Source organism: Stenella coeruleoalba (assembly GCF_951394435.1).
Source record: "Stenella coeruleoalba genome assembly, chromosome: 2".
Taxonomy (NCBI): domain Eukaryota; kingdom Metazoa; phylum Chordata; class Mammalia; order Artiodactyla; family Delphinidae; genus Stenella; species Stenella coeruleoalba.
This window is the reverse complement of record NC_137147.1, coordinates 94580549-94601735: the sequence shown is the minus strand read 5'-3', so window position 1 is coordinate 94601735 and position 21187 is coordinate 94580549.

Below are 21187 nucleotides of genomic sequence, written 5' to 3'. Positions count from 1 at the left end.
TGATATACGGTTCCCCCGTCAAGATTATTAGCTCCCCTCTGGGTGCAGTAAGTCCTGCAAGCAGTAGTCTACTCTTTTGGGACACACTCTTGTTGTTTTATGAGAGAAACTCCAGGTCAAGTGATGTTCACACGAGTCGTCATGGTGTCCTGTTGCCCCTGGTTATCTCTCTGGATGTTGGAGTTGGAGGGCCTCCTCACTCGAGGTCGGTGTGCCCACGGAGCGAACCCTGCAACTTCAGGGCATGGTTGGTGGTTAGGATCACCACGTGAGGTCCTTTTCCCTTAAGAGGGAGGTGGCCTTTTGGGCTGCTGATTTGCAGGTTTTTAGATACTGCCAGTATCTTGGCCAGATGTGGCAGTGGGCCAAGCCCCTTGGTGACCGTAGTTTATCCTACCTGGATGGCATTCTTGCATTGTTCCATTTCAAGTGGTCCCAGTTTTTGCACTAATTCTCCAATGGCGATTCACCTTTCACCGGGAATGTAAAGGTCAAAGGGTTTAGCTAAATTAGGGAGTTCCAGGGCAAGGGTCTGAATTGACTGCTCTTTCCATTCTTGAAAGGACACTTCTGGATTCTATTCAAAAGGATCATCATCTTTTCCTTTCAGTGTTTCATATAGAGGCCCAGCTAGTAGACTGTAGTTAGGGATCCAGAAACAGCAAACCCTGGCCTCCCCAGGAACCCCTAAGCTGTCTTCTAGTTTTAGAAAGGGGTAAGGCTGAAAATGGTTTCTTCCCTTTCCTGGGATGGGCTTCTCTGACCTTCTGTGAGAATGAAGCCCAGGCAGGTCACTGCAGACTGTGATATTTGAGCTTTTTCTTGGACAACTTCTATCCTTTATTGGCTTGGTAGTTCAGAGGCCTCCTTAGTAGGGCTGGTGATCAGAATGTCGTCTGCATATTGAAGGAGGGTTTCCTTTTCCAGAGGTAGAACTTTTAGGTCTTTAGCTAAGCTTTCCCCAAAGATGGTGTGGGAACTTTTGCACCCTTGGGGCCAGACGGCCCGGAAGTATTGTTTTGGTTGTATGTTGAGTCCTGCCACTCACAAGCCAAAATTTCTTGTGACTCTGGGACTAATGGAATACAAAAGAAGGCATCATTGAAGACTAATACAGAATACCATGTCCTGGTGGTTGGTAGAATGACCAGCAGGGTGTAGGAATTAGGAGCAACTGGAGGTATATCCTCGGTGGCTTCACTGACTGTCCTGACATCCTTTACCAGGTCCCCAGCAGCCCATGGGGCTCTCGTGGTCAGACCAATCCCAGAATATGGAGCTCACCTGGGCAGGTACCCCACCCCCACCCCAGCCCACGGGGCTCTCGTGGTCAGGCCCCTCCCAGGATACAGAGCTACCCTTGCAGGTACCGTGGCAGGGCTGGGCACACAGGAGCCGTGCACATAGCCCTCATTGCAGAGCACCCCCAGCTCACCTGTCGCTCAGAGCTGACACAGAGCACCTCAGAGCAGGACTTGAACTAACAAACAGCAGCTGTGACAGGTCTGTGACCCTGGGCATCACTCCGTGAGGCCTCCCTCCACCTGGTCTTCCAGAGACTTCCACTGCACCCGGGGCACCAGGCCTCTGTCTCCAACCACCACCCACCCCTCCTCTCCCTGACTCCTGGGTTCCTCTCATTAGGAGAGGGTTTTCTTGAAGTTGTCTCCCACTCATGGGCCAGATAAAATGATTAGAAAACAAGGCAAAGCTGCAGCCCCTTGTCTATCCTGACTCTCAGGAGCCCACACCTGTTCCTTGGACCTGGCCGGTTCAGCAAGTTCCATTTTCTGCAACTGTGAGCCCCTGAGGGGTGATGATTGGCTGACCTGGGCAGCCTTACCGTGCCGGCCAGCCCTCCCCAGGTGTGCCTGGGTTGAGATCAATATAAATACCACTCCAGGCAGCAAGAGCCCCTGCAGCCGTGCCTGACGCCATTTTCTCTGCCCTGTCAGCAGTCTCGGGGCTGGGCTGGTGGGAGGGAGTGAGAGGCCACGGCTTTGTGGGTGGCCCAGTGTGAGTGGGGCTCTGCTGGACTTTCTGCAGCAGTTGCCAGGCTGCCACCTGCTAAAGAAGAGGATGTGTCACCCATACCTGCTGCTGGAATTTCTCCCTGGGCAGAGGTGAGGAAGGAAAAAAGCAGTGGGGGCAGGGACAGGACGGGTATCTCAGGCAGGGAAATGGAAATCTTCCAGAAGAGCACCCAGGGCCAGGACCATCCTGGCTGGCCTGCAGGCACCAAGTCGGCCGGCATGCTGTCACTCTTGTGGCTCTATGGCCCTTCCTCTAGGCTTTCAAGTCCTTGTATATATTCAGGTGTTTTACCTGGGACGGGTGGGAATAGTTCAGCAGCAACTGGCCTGGGGCTCAGCTCACGTTTACTCACAGATGCCTCGGCACGGTGCCCCAGCTTTGCAATGAGGACGCTTGTTGCGTGGGGGCCTCTGGCTGAATGGGAGACGATTCCCCACCACTGACCAACTTCAGAATTGTTTACAACTGGAGCAAGTGCCCTGATACGGTTTTCCTCTGTGTAACTGGTGGGTTCTGTGTTTTTTTCTCTTTTTCGTTTTTGGTTCAAGGTAGATTTTATTCCTCTTTTTTGTATTTACAGATATAAGCATGGAAATAATTTATTCATATAAATACATGTATGTGCAGGGAATAATTGTTTTTTCTGTTTTATTTTTTAAATTTTATTTCTTTTTAATTTTGAATTTTATTTTATATTTTTATACAGCAGGTTCTTATTGGTTATCTATTTTATACATATAAATGTATACATGCCAATCCCAGTCTCTCAACTCCTCCCACCACCACCCCCCCAACAGCTTTCCCCCCTTGTTGTCCATACGTTTGTTGTCTACATCTGTTGCTCTGTTTATGCCTTGCAAAATGGTTAATCTGTACAGTTTTTCTAGGTTCCACATATATGCATGAATATACAAGATTTGTTTTTCTCTTTCTGACTTACTTCACTCTGTATGACAGTCTCTAGATCCATCGACGTCTCTACAAATGACCCAATTTCATTCCTTTTCATGGCTTAGTAATATTCCATTTTATATATGTACCACAGCTTTATGCATTCGTCTGTCTGTGGGCATTTAGGTTGCTTCCATTACCTCGATATTGTAAATAGTGATGCAATGAACATTGCGGTGAATGACTCTTTTTGATTTATGGTTTTGTCTGGGTATATGTCCAGTACTGGGATTGCTGTATCATATGGTAATTCTATTGTTAGTTTCTTAAGAAATTCCATATTGTTTTCCATAATGACTGTATCAATTTATATTCCCAACAATAGTGGAAGAGGGTTCCTTTTCTCCACACCCTTTCCAGCATTTTCTGTTTGTACATTTTCTATGATGCCTATTCTACCAGGTGTGAGGTGATACCTCACTGTTGAATCCATTTCGTTGAGCAAGGGGTAGGTCTTGTCTATTACATATTTGGCTTATGGAACGGTATCTGTGCTAATTCCAAACTCTGCTTTTATGCAGCACCCCAACTCACCTTCCCCCTTAAGCAGGCATAAGTTGGTTTTCTAAACTTGAGACCCTGTTCTGTTTTGGAATTCAGTTCCTGTGTAGCCAAGTTTACATTCTGTGTATTACTGATATCTTATGATGTTTCTTTTTCTGTGTGACTTATTTCAGTTAGAATCAGAATACCTGAATCCACTCATTGTGCTGCTAAGGGCCTGATGACATAGATTTCATTGCTGAGTGATATTGCTTTGTAAGTAAATACCACAACTTCTTTATCCATTTTTCACTTTCTGCAATGTTGAACTTGTAGTGTAAACGAGGTTCTTGTAAACAGAGCCGTTCCAAACTTTGGGGTGGCTGTGTCTTTTTGATTTTAATTTCCCTAAGCTATAGGACCATAAGTGGAAGTGCTCTAGGCTCTGTTGCTTTGTTTTTTAGATGTTTCAGGAAACACCATACACTTCTCCCAAGTGGCTGTTGGCAATTTACATCCTGCCCATCAGCATAACAAGGCTCCCAGTTCTCCATGGCCTGTCCTGCCTTTCTGGATTTTACACTTTTTTCAGATGGCCCTTTTAACCGGGGGGATGTGAGACTTCATTGTAGTGAAGATTTCCTTTGCAAGTTTGCTTGGTTGGCCAAAAAGGGCGTATGCTTTTTTTCCTGAATATATTCAGGAAAAAAAGCATACGCCCTTTTTGGCCAAGTGCATCATTGTGGACGTTCTGCCTCTTTTCCTATGCTTTCAATGCAATTCCAGTCTACCTCCTGAAATCGGTTTCCTGCAATTCTGCCCCGCTTTCAAGTCCTCTTGGCAGCCTTACTTCAGTATATTTTTGGACGATAGCTGTCATTTATAACTCTGCAGGTTTGTGAATTACAGTGTCCCTGAGCTCCTTTCTTCAACTCGCTTTCTTGTGAGCTGGCCGCAACACCGCAGGATGGCTTCAGGCCCTAATCTGGTTCCGGCACGGCACGCTGAGCCTTTGGTTAATTCCTCTTCCTGGTGGGAAATGAGAGTTAAATTTGCCCGTCCACAAACCTCCAGCTAGTCTCTCATTGGTTCTCGCTATTCCTGTGCATCTTCCGCAGAAATTGCAAACTGCGCCAAACAGGAGGTTAAAGGGACTGACTCTCCAATTCGGGAGAGTGTTAGTAAAGCGTCTGGAATGTTGCACCCGAGTACCAGGGTACGAAAACTGAGACATATTTGAACATGTCTCCCGATCACATGGTTGATCATACTCTAGGTTCCACATGCATGTTTTAGCTGAAGGAAGAATACCTTAAACCTGGGTAGTTGAAACCCGTGGAATGGGTACCATGCAATATGACTTCAAAGGGTCTTCATTTGCTCACCGAACCTCTCCAATCCTATCACTGCTGCGTTTATGCCCCTGTACACATGCTTGATTCTCTTTCGGATACATAGCAATCCATAGGTTTTAAGATACTTACTAGTCAGGTACATTCTTAGGCGTTTAATATGCGGTGTTGAGTTCATTTCATTGAGCAAGGAGTAGCTCTTGTCTATTCTGTATTTAGCTTAAGGAACTTTATCTGTGCTCATTTCAATCTCTGGTTTTATGCAGCACCCCAACTCACCTTTCCCCTTAAGCAAGCATAAGTTGGTTTTCTAAATTTGAGACCCTGTTCTGTTTTGGAATTCAGTTCCTGTGTAGCCAAGTTTACATTCCGTGTATTAGTGGTATCTTATGATGTTTCTTTTTCTGTGTGACTTATTTCAGTTACAATCATCGTACCTGAATCCACTCATTATGCTGCTATGGGCCTGATGACATAGATTTCATTGCTGAGTGATACTGCATTGTACGTAAGTACCACAAGTTCTTTATCCATTTTTCACTTTCTGTGATACTGATCTTGTACGGTAAACGAGGTTGTTGTAAACAGAGGCGTCCCAAACTTTGGGGTGGCTGTGTCTTTTTGATTTTAATTTCCCTAAGCTATAGGACCATAAGTGGAAGTGCCCTAGGTTCTGTTGCTTTGTTTTTTAGATGTTTCAGGAAACACCATACACTTCTCCCTAGTGTCTGTTGGCAATTTACATCCCACCCATCAGCATAACAAGGCTCCCAGTTCTCCATGGCCTGTCCTGCCTTTCTGGATTTTACACTTTTTTCAGATGGCCCTTTTGACCGGGGGGAAGTGAGACTTCATTGTAGTGCAGATTTCCTTTGCAAGCTTGCTTGGTTGGCCAAAAAGGGCGTATGCGTTTTTTCCTGAATATATTCAGGAAAAAACGCATACGCCCTTTTTGGCCAAGTGCATCATTGTGGACGTTCTGCCTCTTTTCCTATGCTTTCAATGCAATTCCAGTCTACCTCCTGAAATCGGTTTCCTGCAATTCTGCCCCACTCTCAAGTCCTCTTGGCAGCCTTACTTCAGTATATTTTTGGACGATAGCTGTCATTTATAACTCTGCAGGTTTGTGAATTACAGTGCCCCTGAGCTCCTTTCTTCAACTGGCTTTCTTGAGACCTGGCCGCAACACCGCAGGATGGCTTCAGGCCCTAATCTGGTTCCGGCACGGCACACTGAGCCTTTGGTTATTTCCTGTTCCTGTTGGGAAATGAGAGTTAAATTTGCCCGTCCAGACACGTCCAGCTAGTCTCTCATTGGTTCTCCCTATTCCTGTTCATCTTCCGCAGAAATTGCAAACTGGGCCAAACAGGAGGTTGAAGGCGCTGACTCTCCAAGTGGGGAGAGTGTTAGTAAAGCGTCTGGAATGTTGCACCCGAGTACCAGGGGAGGAAAACTGAGACATATTTGAACACGTCTCCCGTTCACATGGTTGATCATACTCTGGGTTCCACATGCATGTTTTAGCTGAAGGAAGAATACCTTAAACCTGGAGAGTTGAGACCCGTGGAATGGGTACCATGCAATATGACTTCAAAGGGTCTTCATTTGCTCACCGAACCTCTCCAATCCTATCACTGCTGCGTTTATGCCCCTGTACACACGCTTGATTCTCTTTTGGAGACATAGCAATCCATAGGTTTTAAGATACTTACTAGTCAGGTACATTCTTAGGCGTTTAATATGGGGTGTTGAGTCCATTTCGTTGAGCAAGGAGTGGCTCTTGTCTATTCCATATTTGGCTTAAGGAACTTTATCTGTGCTCATTTCAATCTCTGGTTTTATGCAGCACCCCAACTCACCTTTCCCCTTAAGCAAGCATAAGTTGGTTTTCTAAATTTGAGACCCTGTTCTGTTTTGGAATTCAGTTCCTGTGTAGCCAAGTTTACATTCCGTGTATTAGTGATATCTTATGATGTTTCTTTTTCTGTGTGACTTATTTCAGTTAGAATCATCGTACCTGAATCCACTCATTATGCTGCTACGGGCCTGATGACATAGATTTCATTGCTGAGTGATACTGCATTGTACGTAATTACCACAAGTTCTTTATCCATTTTTTACATTCTGTGATATTGAACTTGTACGGTAAACGAGGTTCTTGTAAAGAGAGGCGTCCCAAACTTTGGGGTGGCTGTGTCTTTTTGATTTTAATTTCCCTAAGCTATAGGACCATAAGTGGAAGTGCTCTAGGCTCTGTTGCTTTGTTTTTTAGATGTTTCAGGAAACACCATACACTTCTCCCAAGTGGCTATTGGCAATTTACATCCTGCCCATCAGCATAACAAGGCTCCCAGTTCTCCATGGCCTGTCCTGCCTTTCTGGATTTTACACTTTTTTCAGATGGCCCTTTTAACCCAGGGGATGTGAGACTTCATTGTAGTGAAGATTTCCTTTGCAAGTTTGCTTGGTTGGCCAAAAAGGGCGTATGCGTTTTTTCCTGAATATATTCAGGAAAAAAAGCATACGCCCTTTTTGGCCAAGTGCATCATTGTGGACGTTCTGCCTCTTTTCCTATGCTTTCAATGCAATTCCAGTCTACCTCCTGAAATCGGTTTCCTGCAATTCTGCCCCGCTTTCAAGTCCTCTTGGCAGCCTTACTTCAGTATATTTTTGGACGATAGCTGTCATTTATAACTCTGCAGGTTTGTGAATTACAGTGTCCCTGAGCTCCTTTCTTCAACTCGCTTTCTTGTGAGCTGGCCGCAACACCGCAGGATGGCTTCAGGCCCTAATCTGGTTCCGGCACGGCACACTGAGCCTTTGGTTAATTCCTCTTCCTGGTGGGAAATGAGAGTTAAATTTGCCCGTCCACACACCTCCAGCTAGTCTCTCATTGGTTCTCGCTATTCCTGTGCATCTTCATCAGAAATTGCAAACTGCGCCAAACAGGAGGTTAAAGGGACTGACTCTCCAATTCGGGAGAGTGTTAGTAAAGCGTCTGGAATGTTGCACCCGAGTACCAGGGTACGAAAACTGAGACATATTTGAACATGTCTCCCGATCACATGGTTGATCATACTCTAGGTTCCACATGCATGTTTTAGCTGAAGGAAGAATACCTTAAACCTGGGTAGTTGAAACCCGTGGAATGGGTACCATGCAATATGACTTCAAAGGGTCTTCATTTGCTCACCGAACCTCTCCAATCCTATCACTGCTGCGTTTATGCCCCTGTACACATGCTTGATTCTCTTTCGGATACATAGCAATCCATAGGTTTTAAGATACTTACTAGTCAGGTACATTCTTAGGCGTTTAATATGCGGTGTTGAGTTCATTTCATTGAGCAAGGAGTAGCTCTTGTCTATTCTGTATTTAGCTTAAGGAACTTTATCTGTGCTCATTTCAATCTCTGGTTTTATGCAGCACCCCAACTCACCTTTCCCCTTAAGCAAGCATAAGTTGGTTTTCTAAATTTGAGACCCTGTTCTGTTTTGGAATTCAGTTCCTGTGTAGCCAAGTTTACATTCCGTGTATTAGTGATATCTTATGATGTTTCTTTTTCTGTGTGACTTATTTCAGTTACAATCATCGTACCTGAAACCACTCATTATGCTTCTACGGGCCTGATGACATAGATTTCATTGCTGAGTGATACTGCATTGTACGTAAGTACCACAAGTTCTTTATCCATTTTTCACTTTCTGTGATACTGATCTTGTACGGTAAACGAGGTTGTTGTAAACAGAGGCGTCCCAAACTTTGGGGTGGCTGTGTCTTTTTGATTTTAATTTCCCTAAGCTATAGGACCATAAGTGGAAGTGCCCTAGGTTCTGTTGCTTTGTTTTTTAGATGTTTCAGGAAACACCATACACTTCTCCCGAGTGTCTGTTGGCAATTTACATCCCACCCATCAGCATAACAAGGCTCCCAGTTCTCCATGGCCTGTCCTGCCTTTCTGGATTTTACACTTTTTTCAGATGGCCCTTTTGACCGGGGGGAAGTGAGACTTCATTGTAGTGCAGATTTCCTTTGCAAGTTTGCTTGGTTGGCCAAAAAGGGCGTATGCGTTTTTTCCTGAATATATTCAGGAAAAAACGCATACGCCCTTTTTGGCCAAGTGCATCATTGTGGACGTTCTGCCTCTTTTCCTATGCTTTCAATGCAATTCCAGTCTACCTCCTGAAATCGGTTTCCTGCAATTCTGCCCCACTTTCAAGTCCTCTTGGCAGCCTTACTTCAGTATATTTTTGGACGATAGCTGTCATTTATAACTCTGCAGGTTTGTGAATTACAGTGCCCCTGAGCTCCTTTCTTCAACTCGCTTTCTTGAGACCTGGCCGCAACACCGCAGGATGGCTTCAGGCCCTAATCTGGTTCCGGCACGGCACACTGAGCCTTTGGTTATTTCCTGTTCCTGGTGGGAAATGAGAGTTAAATTTGCCCGTCCAGACACGTCCAGCTAGTCTCTCATTGGTTCTCCCTATTCCTGTTCATCTTCCGCAGAAATTGCAAACTGGGCCAAACAGGAGGTTGAAGGCGCTGACTCTCCAAGTGGGGAGAGTGTTAGTAAAGCGTCTGGAATGTTGCACCCGAGTACCAGGGGAGGAAAACTGAGACATATTTGAACACGTCTCCCGTTCACATGGTTGATCATACTCTGGGTTCCACATGCATGTTTTAGCTGAAGGAAGAATACCTTAAACCTGGAGAGTTGAGACCCGTGGAATGGGTACCATGCAATATGACTTCAAAGGGTCTTCATTTGCTCACCGAACCTCTCCAATCCTATCACTGCTGCGTTTATGCCCCTGTACACACGCTTGATTCTCTTTTGGAGACATAGCAATCCATAGGTTTTAAGATACTTACTAGTCAGGTACATTCTTAGGCGTTTAATATGGGGTGTTGAGTCCATTTCGTTGAGCAAGGAGTGGCTCTTGTCTATTCCATATTTGGCTTAAGGAACTTTATCTGTGCTCATTTCAATCTCTGGTTTTATGCAGCACCCCAACTCACCTTTCCCCTTAAGCAAGCATAAGTAGGTTTTCTAAATTTGAGACCCTGTTCTGTTTTGGAATTCAGTTCCTGTGTAGCCAAGTTTACATTCCGTGTATTAGTGATACCTTATGATGTTTCTTTTTCTGTGTGACTTATTTCAGTTAGAATCATCGTACCTGAATCCACTCATTATGCTGCTAAGGGCCTGATGACATAGATTTCATTGGTGAGTGATACTGCATTGTACGTAAGTACCACAAGTTCTTTATCCATTTTTCATTTCTGTGATATTGAACTTGTACGGTAAACGAGGTTCTTGTAAACAGAGGCATCCCAAACTTTGGGGTGGCTGTGTCTTTTTGATTTTAATTTCCCTAAGCTATAGGACCATAAGTGGAAGTGCCCTAGGCTCTGTTGCTTTGTTTTTTAGATGTTTCAGGAAACACCATACACTTCTCCCGAGTGTCTGTTGGCAATTTACATCCCGCCCATCAGCATAACAAGGCTCCCAGTTCTCCATGGCCTGTCCTGCCTTTCTGGATTTTACACTTTATTCAGATGGCCCTTTTGACCAGGGGGAAGGGAGACTTCATTGTAGTGCAGATTTCCTTTGCAAGCTTGCTTGGTTGCCCAAAATGGGCGCATGCGTTTTTTCCTGAATATATTCAGGAAAAAACGCATACGCCCTTTTTGGCCAAGTGCATCATTGTGGACGTTCTGCCTCTTTTCCTATGCTTTCAATGCAATTCCAGTCTACCTCCTGAAATCGGTTTCCTGCAATTCTGCCCCGCTTTCAAGTCCTCTTGGCAGCCTTACTTCAGTATATTTTTGGACGATAGCTGTCATTTATAACTCTGCAGGTTTGTGAATTACAGTGCCCCTGAGCTCCTTTCTTCAACTCGTTTTCTTGTGAGATGGCCACAACACCGCAGGATGGCTTCAGGCCCTAATCTGGTTCCGGCACGGCACGCTGAGCCTTTGGTTATTTCCTCTTCCTGGTGGAAAATGAGAGTTAAATTTGCCCGTCCAGACACCTCCAGCTAGTCTCTCATTGGTTCTCCCTATTCCTGTTCATCTTCTGCAGAAATTGCAAACTGGGCCAAACAGGAGGTTAAATGCCCTGACTCTCCAAGTGGGGAGAGTGTTAGAAAAGCCTCTGGAATGTTGCACCCGAGTACCAGGGGAGGAAAACTGAGACATATTTGAACACGTCTCCCGTTCACATGGTTGATCATACTCTGGGTTCCACATGCATGTTTTAGCTGAAGGAAGAATACCTTAAACCTGGAGAGTTGAGACCTGTGGAATGGGTACCATGCAATATGACTTCAAAGGTTCTTCATTTGCTCACCGAACCTCTCCAATCCTATCACTGCTGCGTTTATGCCCCTGTACACACGCTTGATTCTCTTTCGGAGACATACCAATCCATAGGTTTTAAGATACTTACTAGTCAGGTACATTCTTAGGCGTTTAATATGGGGTGTTGAGTCCATTTCGTTGAGCAAGGAGTAGCTCTTGTCTATTCCATATTTGGCTTAAGGAACTTTATCTGTGCTCATTTCAATCTCTGGTTTTATGCAGCACCCCAACTCACCTTTCCCCTTAAGCAAGCATAAGTTGGTTTTCTAAATTTGAGACCCTGTTCTGTTTTGGAATTCAGTTCCTGTGTAGCCAAGTTTACATTCCGTGTATTAGTGATATCTTATGATGTTTCTTTTTCTGTGTGACTTATTTCAGTTAGAATCATCGTACCTGAATCCACTCATTATGCTGCTACGGGCCTGATGACATAGATTTCATTGCTGAGTGATACTGCATTGTACGTAAGTACCACAAGTTCTTTATCCATTTTTCACTTTCTGTGATACTGAACTTGTAAGGTAAATGAGGTTCTTGTAAACAGAGGCATCCCAAACTTTGGGGTGGCTGTGTCTTTTTGATTTTAATTTCCCTAAGCTATAGGACCATAAGTGGAAGTGCCCTAGGCTCTGTTGCTTTGTTTTTTAGATGTTTCAGGAAACACCATACACTTCTCCCGAGTGTCTGTTGGCAATTTACATCCTGCCCATCAGCATAACAAGGCTCCCAGTTCTCCATGGCCTGTCCTGCCTTTCTGGATTTTACACTTTTTTCAGATGGCCCTTTTGACCGGGGGGAAGTGAGACTTCATTGTAGTGCAGATTTCCTTTGCAAGCTTGCTTGGTTGGCCAAAAAGGGCGTATGCGTTTTTTCCTGAATATATTCAGGAAAAAACGCATACGCCCTTTTTGGCCAAGTGCATCATTGTGGACGTTCTGCCTCTTTTCCTATGCTTTCAATGCAATTCCAGTCTACCTCCTGAAATCGGTTTCCTGCAATTCTGCCCCGCTTTCAAGTCCTCTTGGAAACCTTAGTTCAGTATATTTTTGGACGATAGCTGTCATTTATAACTCTGCAGGTTGGTGAATTACAGTGCCCCTGAGCTCCTTTCTTCAACTCGCTTTCTTGTGAGCTGGCCGCAACACCGCAGGATGGCTTCAGGCCCTAATCTGGTTCCGGCATGGCACACTGAGCCTTTGGTTATTTCCTCTTCCTGGTGGGAAATGAGAGTTAAATTTGCCCGTCCAGACACCTCCAGCTAGTCTCTCATTGGTTCTCGCTATTCCTGTTCATCTTCCGCAGAAATTGCAAACTGGGCCAAACAGGAGGTTAAAGGCGCTGACTCTCCAAGTGGGGAGAGTTTTAGTAAAGCGTCTGGAAGGTTGCACCCGAGTACCAGGGGAGGAAAACTGAGACTTATTTGAACACGTCTCCTGTTCACACGGTTGATCATACTCTGGGTTCCACATGCATGTTTTAGCTGAAGGAAGAATACCTTAAACCTGGTTAGTTGAAACCCCTGGTATGGGTACCATGCAGTATGACTTCAAAGGGTCTTCATTTGCTCACCGAACCTCTCCAATCCTATCACTGCTGCGTTTATGCCCCTGTACACACGCTTGATTCTCTTTTGGAGACATAGCAATCCATAGGTTTTAAGATACTTACTAGTCAGGTACATTCTTAGGCGTTTAATATGCGGTGTTGAGTCCATTTCGTTGAGCAAGGAGTAGCTCTTGTCTATTCCATATTTGGCTTAAGGAACTTTATCTGTGCTCATTTCAATCTCTGGTTTTATGCAGCACCCCAACTCACCTTTCCCCTTAAGCAAGCATAAGTTGGTTTTCTAAATTTGAGACCCTGTTCTGTTTTGGAATTCAGTTCCTGTGTAGCCAAGTTTACATTCCGTGTATTACTGATATCTTATGATGTTTCTTTTTCTGTGTGACTTATTTCAGTTAGAATCATCGTACCTGAATCCACTCATTATGCTGCTACGGGCCTGATGACATAGATTTCATTGCTGAGTGATACTGCATTGTACGTAAGTACCACATGTTCTTTATCCATTTTTCACTTTCTGTGATACTGAACTTGTACGGTAAATGAGGTTCTTGTAAACAGAGGCATCCCAAACTTTGGGGTGGCTGTGTCTTTTTGATTTTAATTTCCCTAAGCTATAGGACCATAAGTGGAAGTGCCCTAGGCTCTGTTGCTTTGTTTTTTAGATGTTTCAGGAAACACCATACACTTCTCCCGAGTGTCTGTTGGCAATTTACATCCCGCCCATCAGCATAACAAGGCTCCCAGTTCTCCATGGCCTGTCCTGCCTTTCTGGATTTTACACTTTTTTCAGATGGCCCTTTTGACCAGGGGGAAGGGAGACTTCATTGTAGTGCAGATTTCCTTTGCAAGCTTGCTTGGTTGGCCAAAAAGGGCGTATGCGTTTTTTCCTGAATATATTCAGGAAAAAACGCATACGCCCTTTTTGGCCAAGTGCATCATTGTGGACGTTCTGCCTCTTTTCCTATGCTTTCAATGCAATTCCAGTCTACCTCCTGAAATCGGTTTCCTGCAATTCTGCCCCGCTTTCAAGTCCTCTTGGAAGCCTTACTTCAGTATATTTTTGGACGATAGCTGTCATTTATAACTCTGCAGGTTTGTGAATTACAGTGCCCCTGAGCTCCTTTCTTCAACTCCCTTTCTTGTGAGCTGGCCGCAACACCCCAAGATGGCTTCAGGCCCTAATCTGGTTCCGGCATGGCACACTGAGCCTTTGGTTATTTCCTCTTCCTGTTGGGAAATGAGAGTTAAATTTGTCCGTCCAGACACCTCCAGCTAGTCTCTCATTGGTTCTCGCTATTCCTGTTCATCGTCCACAGAAATTGCAAACTGGGCCAAACAGGAGGTTAAAGGCGCTGACTCTCCAAGTGGGGAGAGTTTTAGTAAAGCGTCTGGAATGTTGCACCCGAGTACCAGGGGATGAAAACTGAGACTTATTTGAACACGTCTCCCGTTCACACGGTTGATCATACTCTGGGTTCCACATGCATGTTTTAGCTGAAGGAAGAATACCTTAAACCTGGGTAGTTGAAACCCCTGGTATGGGTACCATGCAGTATGACTTCAAAGGGTCTTCATTTGCTCACCGAACCTCTCCAATCCTATCACTGCTGCGTTTATGCCCCTGTACACACGCTTGATTCTCTTTTGGAGACATAGCAATCCATAGGTTTTAAGATACTTACTAGTCAGGTACATTCTTACGCGTTTAATATGGGGTGTTGAGTCCATTTCGTTGAGCAAGGAGTAGCTCTTGTCTATTCCATATTTGGCTTAAGGAACTTTATCTGTGCTCATTTCAATCTCTGGTTTTATGCAGCACCCCAACTCACCTTTCCCCTTAAGCAAGCATAAGTTGGTTTTCTAAATTTGAGACCCTGTTCTGTTTTGGAATTCAGTTCCTGTGTAGCCAAGTTTACATTCCGTGTATTACTGATATCTTATGATGTTTCTTTTTCTGTGTGACTTATTTCAGTTAGAATCATCGTACCTGAATCCACTCATTATGCTGCTACGGGCCTGATGACATAGATTTCATTGCTGAGTGATACTGCATTGTACGTAAGTACCACAAGTTCTTTATCCATTTTTCACTTTCTGTGATACTGAACTTGTACGGTAAACGAGGTTCTTGTAAACAGAGGCGTCCCAAACTTTGGGGTGGCTGTGTCTTTTTGATTTTAATTTCCCTAAGCTATAGGACCATAAGTGGAAGTGCCCTAGGCTCTGTTGCTTTGTTTTTTAGATGTTTCAGGAAACACCATACACTTCTCCCGAGTGTCTGTTGGCAATTTACATCCCGCCCATCAGCATAACAAGGCTCCCAGTTCTCCATGGCCTGTCCTGCCTTTCTGGATTTTACACTTTTTTCAGATGGCCCTTTTGACCGGGGGGAAGTGAGACTTCATTGTAGTGCAGATTTCCTTTGCAAGCTTGCTTGGTTGGCCAAAAAGGGCGTATGCGTTTTTTCCTGAATATATTCAGGAAAAAACGCATACGCCCTTTTTGGCCAAGTGCATCATTGTGGACGTTCTGCCTCTTTTGCTATGCTTTCAATGCAATTCCAGTCTACCTCCTGAAATCGGTTTCCTGCAATTCTGCCCCGCTTTCAAGTCCTCTTGGCAGCCTTACTTCAGTATATTTTTGGACGATAGCTGTCATTTATAACTCTGCAGGTTTGTGAATTACAGTGCCCCTGAGCTCCTTTCTTCAACTCGCTTTCTTGTGAGCTGGCCGCAACACCGCAGGATGGCTTCAGGCCCTAATCTGGTTCCGGCATGGCACACTGAGCCTTTGGTTATTTCCTCTTCCTGGTGGGAAATGAGAGTTAAATTTGCCCGTCCAGACACCTCCAGCTAGTCTCTCATTGGTTCTCGCTATTCCTGTTCATCTTCCGCAGAAATTGCAAACTGGGCCAAACAGGAGGTTAAAGGCGCTGACTCTCCAAGGTGGGAGAGTTTTAGTAAAGCGTATGGAAGGTTGCACCCGAGTACCAGGGGAGGAAAACTGAGACTTATTTGAACACGTCTCCCGTTCACACGGTTGATCATACTCTGGGTTCCACATGCATGTTTTAGCTGAAGGAAGAATACCTTAAACCTGGGTAGTTGAAACCCCTGGTATGGGTACCATGCAGTATGACTTCAAAGGGTCTTCATTTGCTCACCGAACCTCTCCAATCCTATCACTGCTGCGTTTATGCCCCTGTACACACGCTTGATTCTCTTTTGGAGACATAGCAATCCATAGGTTTTAAGATACTTACTAGTCAGGTACATTCTTACGCGTTTAATATGGGGTGTTGAGTCCATTTCGTTGAGCAAGGAGTAGCTCTTGTCTATTCCATATTTGGCTTAAGGAACTTTATCTGTGCTCATTTCAATCTCTGGTTTTATGCAGCACCCCAACTCACCTTTCCCCTTAAGCAAGCATAAGTTGGTTTTCTAAATTTGAGACCCTGTTCTGTTTTGGAATTCAGTTCCTGTGTAGCCAAGTTTACATTCCGTGTATTACTGATATCTTATGATGTTTCTTTTTCTGTGTGACTTATTTCAGTTAGAATCATCGTACCTGAATCCACTCATTATGCTGCTACGGGCCTGATGACATAGATTTCATTGCTGAGTGATACTGCATTGTACGTAAGTACCACAAGTTCTTTATCCATTTTTCACTTTCTGTGATACTGAACTTGTACGGTAAACGAGGTTCTTGTAAACAGAGGCGTCCCAAACTTTGGGGTGGCTGTGTCTTTTTGATTTTAATTTCCCTAAGCTATAGGACCATAAGTGGAAGTGCCCTAGGCTCTGTTGCTTTGTTTTTTAGATGTTTCAGGAAACACCATACACTTCTCCCGAGTGTCTGTTGGCAATTTACATCCCGCCCATCAGCATAACAAGGATCCCAGTTCTCCATGGCCTGTCCTGCCTTTCTGGATTTTACACTTTTTTCAGATGGCCCTTTTGACCGGGGGGAAGTGAGACTTCATTGTAGTGCAGATTTCCTTTGCAAGCTTGCTTGGTTGGCCAAAAAGGGCGTATGCGTTTTTTCCTGAATATATTCAGGAAAAAACGCATACGCCCTTTTTGGCCAAGTGCATCATTGTGGACGTTCTGCCTCTTCTCCTATGCTTTCAATGCAATTCCAGTCTACCTCCTGAAATCGGTTTCCTGTAATTCTGCCCCGCTTTCAAGTCCTCTTGGCAGCCTTACTTCAGTATATTTTTGGACGATAGCTGTCATTTATAACTCTGCAGGTTTGTGAATTACAGTGCCCCTGAGCTCCTTTCTTCAACTCGCTTTCTTGTGAGCTGGCCGCAACACCGCAGGATGGCTTCAGGCCCTAATCTGGTTCCGGCATGGCACACTGAGCCTTTGGTTATTTCCTCTTCCTGGTGGGAAATGAGAGTTAAATTTGCCCGTCCAGACACCTCCAGCTAGTCTCTCATTGGTTCTCGCTATTCCTGTTCATCTTCCGCAGAAATTGCAAACTGGGCCAAACAGGAGGTTAAAGGCGCTGACTCTCCAAGGTGGGAGAGTTTTAGTAAAGTGTCTGGAAGGTTGCACCCGAGTACCAGGGGAGGAAAACTGAGACTTATTTGAACATGTCTCCCGTTCACACGGTTGATCATACTCTGGGTTCCACATGCATGTTTTAGCTGAAGTAAGAATACCTTAAACCTGGGTAGTTGAAACCCCTGGTATGGGTACCATGCAGTATGACTTCAAAGGGTCTTCATTTGCTCACCGAACCTCTCCAATCCTATCACTGCTGCGTTTATGCCCCTGTACACACGCTTGATTCTCTTTTGGAGACATAGCAATCCATAGGTTTTAAGATACTTACTAGTCAGGTACATTCTTACGCGTTTAATATGGGGTGTTGAGTCCATTTCGTTGAGCAAGGAGTAGCTCTTGTCTATTCCATATTTGGCTTAAGGAACTTTATCTGTGCTCATTTCAATCTCTGGTTTTATGCAGCACCCCAACTCACCTTTCCCCTTAAGCAAGCATAAGTTGGTTTTCTAAATTTGAGACCCTGTTCTGTTTTGGAATTCAGTTCCTGTGTAGTCAAGTTTACATTCCGTGTATTACTGATATCTTATGATGTTTCTTTTTCTGTGTGACTTATTTCAGTTAGAATCATCGTACCTGAATCCACTCATTATGCTGCTACAGGCCTGATGACATAGATTTCATTGCTGAGTGATACTGCATTGTACGTAAGTACCACAAGTTCTTTATCCATTTTTCACTTTCTGTGATACTGAACTTGTACGGTAAATGAGGTTCTTGTAAACAGAGGCGTCCCAAACTTTGGGGTGGCTGTGTCTTTTTGATTTTAATTTCCCTAAGCTATAGGACCATAAGTGGAAGTGCCCTAGGCTCTGTTGCTTTGTTTTTTAGATGTTTCAGGAAACACCATACACTTCTCCCGAGTGTCTGTTGGCAATTTACATCCCGCCCATCAGCATAACAAGGCTCCCAGTTCTCCATGGCCTGTCCTGCCTTTCTGGATTTTACACTTTTTTCAGATGGCCCTTTTGACCGGGGGGAAGTGAGACTTCATTGTAGTGCAGATTTCCTTTGCAAGCTTGCTTGGTTGGCCAAAAAGGGCGTATGCGTTTTTTCCTGAATATATTCAGGAAAAAACGCATACGCCCTTTTTGGCCAAGTGCATCATTGTGTACGTTCTGCCTCTTTTGCTATGCTTTCAATGCAATTCCAGTCTACCTCCTGAAATCGGTTTCCTGCAATTCTGCCCCGCTTTCAAGTCCTCTTGGCAGCCTTACTTCAGTATATTTTTGGACGATAGCTGTCATTTATAACTCTGCAGGTTTGTGAATTACAGTGCCCCTGAGCTCCTTTCTTCAACTCGCTTTCTTGTGAGCTTGCCGCAACACTGCAGGATGGCTTCAGGCCCTAATCTGGTTCCGGCATGGCACACTGATCCTTTGGTTATTTCCTCTTCCTGGTGGGAAATGAGAGTTAAATTTGCCCGTCCAGACACCTCCAGCAAGTCTCTCATTGGTTCTCGCTATTCCTGTTCATCTTCCGCAGAAATTGCAAACTGGGCCAAACAGGAGGTTAAAGGGACTGACTCTCCAAGTCGGGAGAGTGTTAGTAAAGCGTCTGGAATGTTGCACCCGAGTACCAGGGGAGTAAAACTGAGACTTATTTGAACACGTCTCCCGTTCACACGGTTGATCATACTCTGGGTTCCACATGCATGTTTTAGCTGAAGGAAGAATACCTTAAACCTGGGTAGTTGAAACCCCTGGTATGGGTACCATGCAGTATGACTTCAAAGGGTCTTCATTTGCTCACCGAACCTCTCCAATCCTATCACTGCTGCGTTTATGCCCCTGTACACACGCTTGATTCTCTTTTGGAGACATAGCAATCCATAGGTTTTAAGATACTTACTAGTCAGGTACATTCTTAGGCGTTTAATATGCGGTGTTGAGTCCATTTCGTTGAGCAAGGAGTAGCTCTTGTCTATTCCATATTTGGCTTAAGGAACTTTATCTGTGCTCATTTCAATCTCTGGTTTTATGCAGCACCCCAACTCACCTTTCCCCTTAAGCAAGCATAAGTTGGTTTTCTAAATTTGAGACCCTGTTCTGTTTTGGAATTCAGTTCCTGTGTAGCCAAGTTTACATTCCGTGTATTACTGATATCTTATGATGTTTCTTTTTCTGTGTGACTTATTTCAGTTAGAATCATCGTACCTGAATCCACTCATTATGCTGCTACGGGCCTGATGACATAGATTTCATTGCTGAGTGATACTGCATTGTACGTAAGTACCACAAGTTCTTTATCCATTTTTCACTTTCTGTGATACTGAACTTGTACGGTAAACGAGGTTCTTGTAAACAGAGGCGTCCCAAACTTTGGGGTGGCTGTGTCTTTTTGATTTTAATTTCCCTAAGCTATAGGACCATAAGTGGAAGTGCCCTAGGCTCTGTTGCTTTGTTTTTTAGATGTTTCAGGAAACACCATACACTTCTCCCGAGTGTCTGTTGGCAATTTACATCCCGCCCATCAGCATAACAAGGATCCCAGTTCTCCATGGCCTGTCTGCCTTTCTGGATTTTACACTTTTTTCAGATGGCCCTTTTGACCGGGGGGAAGTGAGACTTCATTGTAGTGCAGATTTCCTTTGCAAGCTTGCTTGGTTGGCCAAAAAGGGCGTATGCGTTTTTTCCTGAATATATTCAGGAAAAAATGCATACGCCCTTTTTGGCCAAGTGCATCATTGTGGACGTTCTGCCTCTTTTCCTATGCTTTCAATGCAATTCCAGTCTACCTCCTGAAATCGGTTTCCTGCAATTCTGCCCCGCTTTCAAGTCCTCTTGGCAGCCTTACTTCAGTATATTTTTGGACGATAGCTGTCATTTATAACTCTGCAGGTTTGTGAATTACAGTGCCCCTGAGCTCCTTTCTTCAACTCGCTTTCTTGTGAGCTGGCCGCAACACTGCAGGATGGCTTCACGCCCTAATCTGGTTCCGGCATGGCACACTGAGCCTTTGGTTATTTCCTCTTCCTGTTGGGAAATGAGAGTTAAATTTGTCCGTCCAGACACCTCCAGCTAGTCTCTCATTGGTTCTCGCTATTCCTGTTCATCTTCCGCAGAAATTGCAAACTGGGCCAAAGAGGAGGTTAAAGGCGCTGACTCTCCAAGTGGGGAGAGTTTTAGTAAAGCGTCTGGAATGTTGCACCCGAGTACCAGGGGAGGAAAACTGAGACTTATTTGAACACGTCTCCCGTTCACACGGTTGATCATACTCTGGGTTCCACATGCATGTTTTAGCTGAAGGAAGAATACCTTAAACCTGGGTAGTTGAAACCCCTGGTATGGGTACCATGCAGTATGACTTCAAAGGGTCTTCATTTGCTCACCGAACCTCTCCAATCCTATCACTGCTGCGTTTATGCCCCTGTACACACGCTTGATTCTCTTTTGGAGACATAGCAATCCATAGGTTTTAAGATACTTACTAGTCAGGTACATTCTTACGCGTTTAATATGGGGTGTTGAGTCCATTTCGTTGAGCAAGGAGTAGCTCTTGTCTATTCCATATTTGGCTTAAGGAACTTTATCTGTGCTCATTTCAATCTCTGGTTTTATGCAGCACCCCAACTCACCTTTCCCCTTAAGCAAGCATAAGTTGGTTTTCTAAATTTGAGACCCTGTTCTGTTTTGGAATTCAGTTCCTGTGTAGCCAAGTTTACATTCCGTGTATTAGTGATATCTTATGATGTTTCTTTTTCTGGGTGACTTATTTCAGTTAGAATCATCGTACCTGAATCCACTCATTATGCTGCTACGGGCCTGATGACATAGATTTCATTGCTGAGTGATACTGCATTGTACGTAAGTACCACAAGTTCTTTATCCATTTTTCACTTTCTGTGATACTGAACTTGTACGGTAA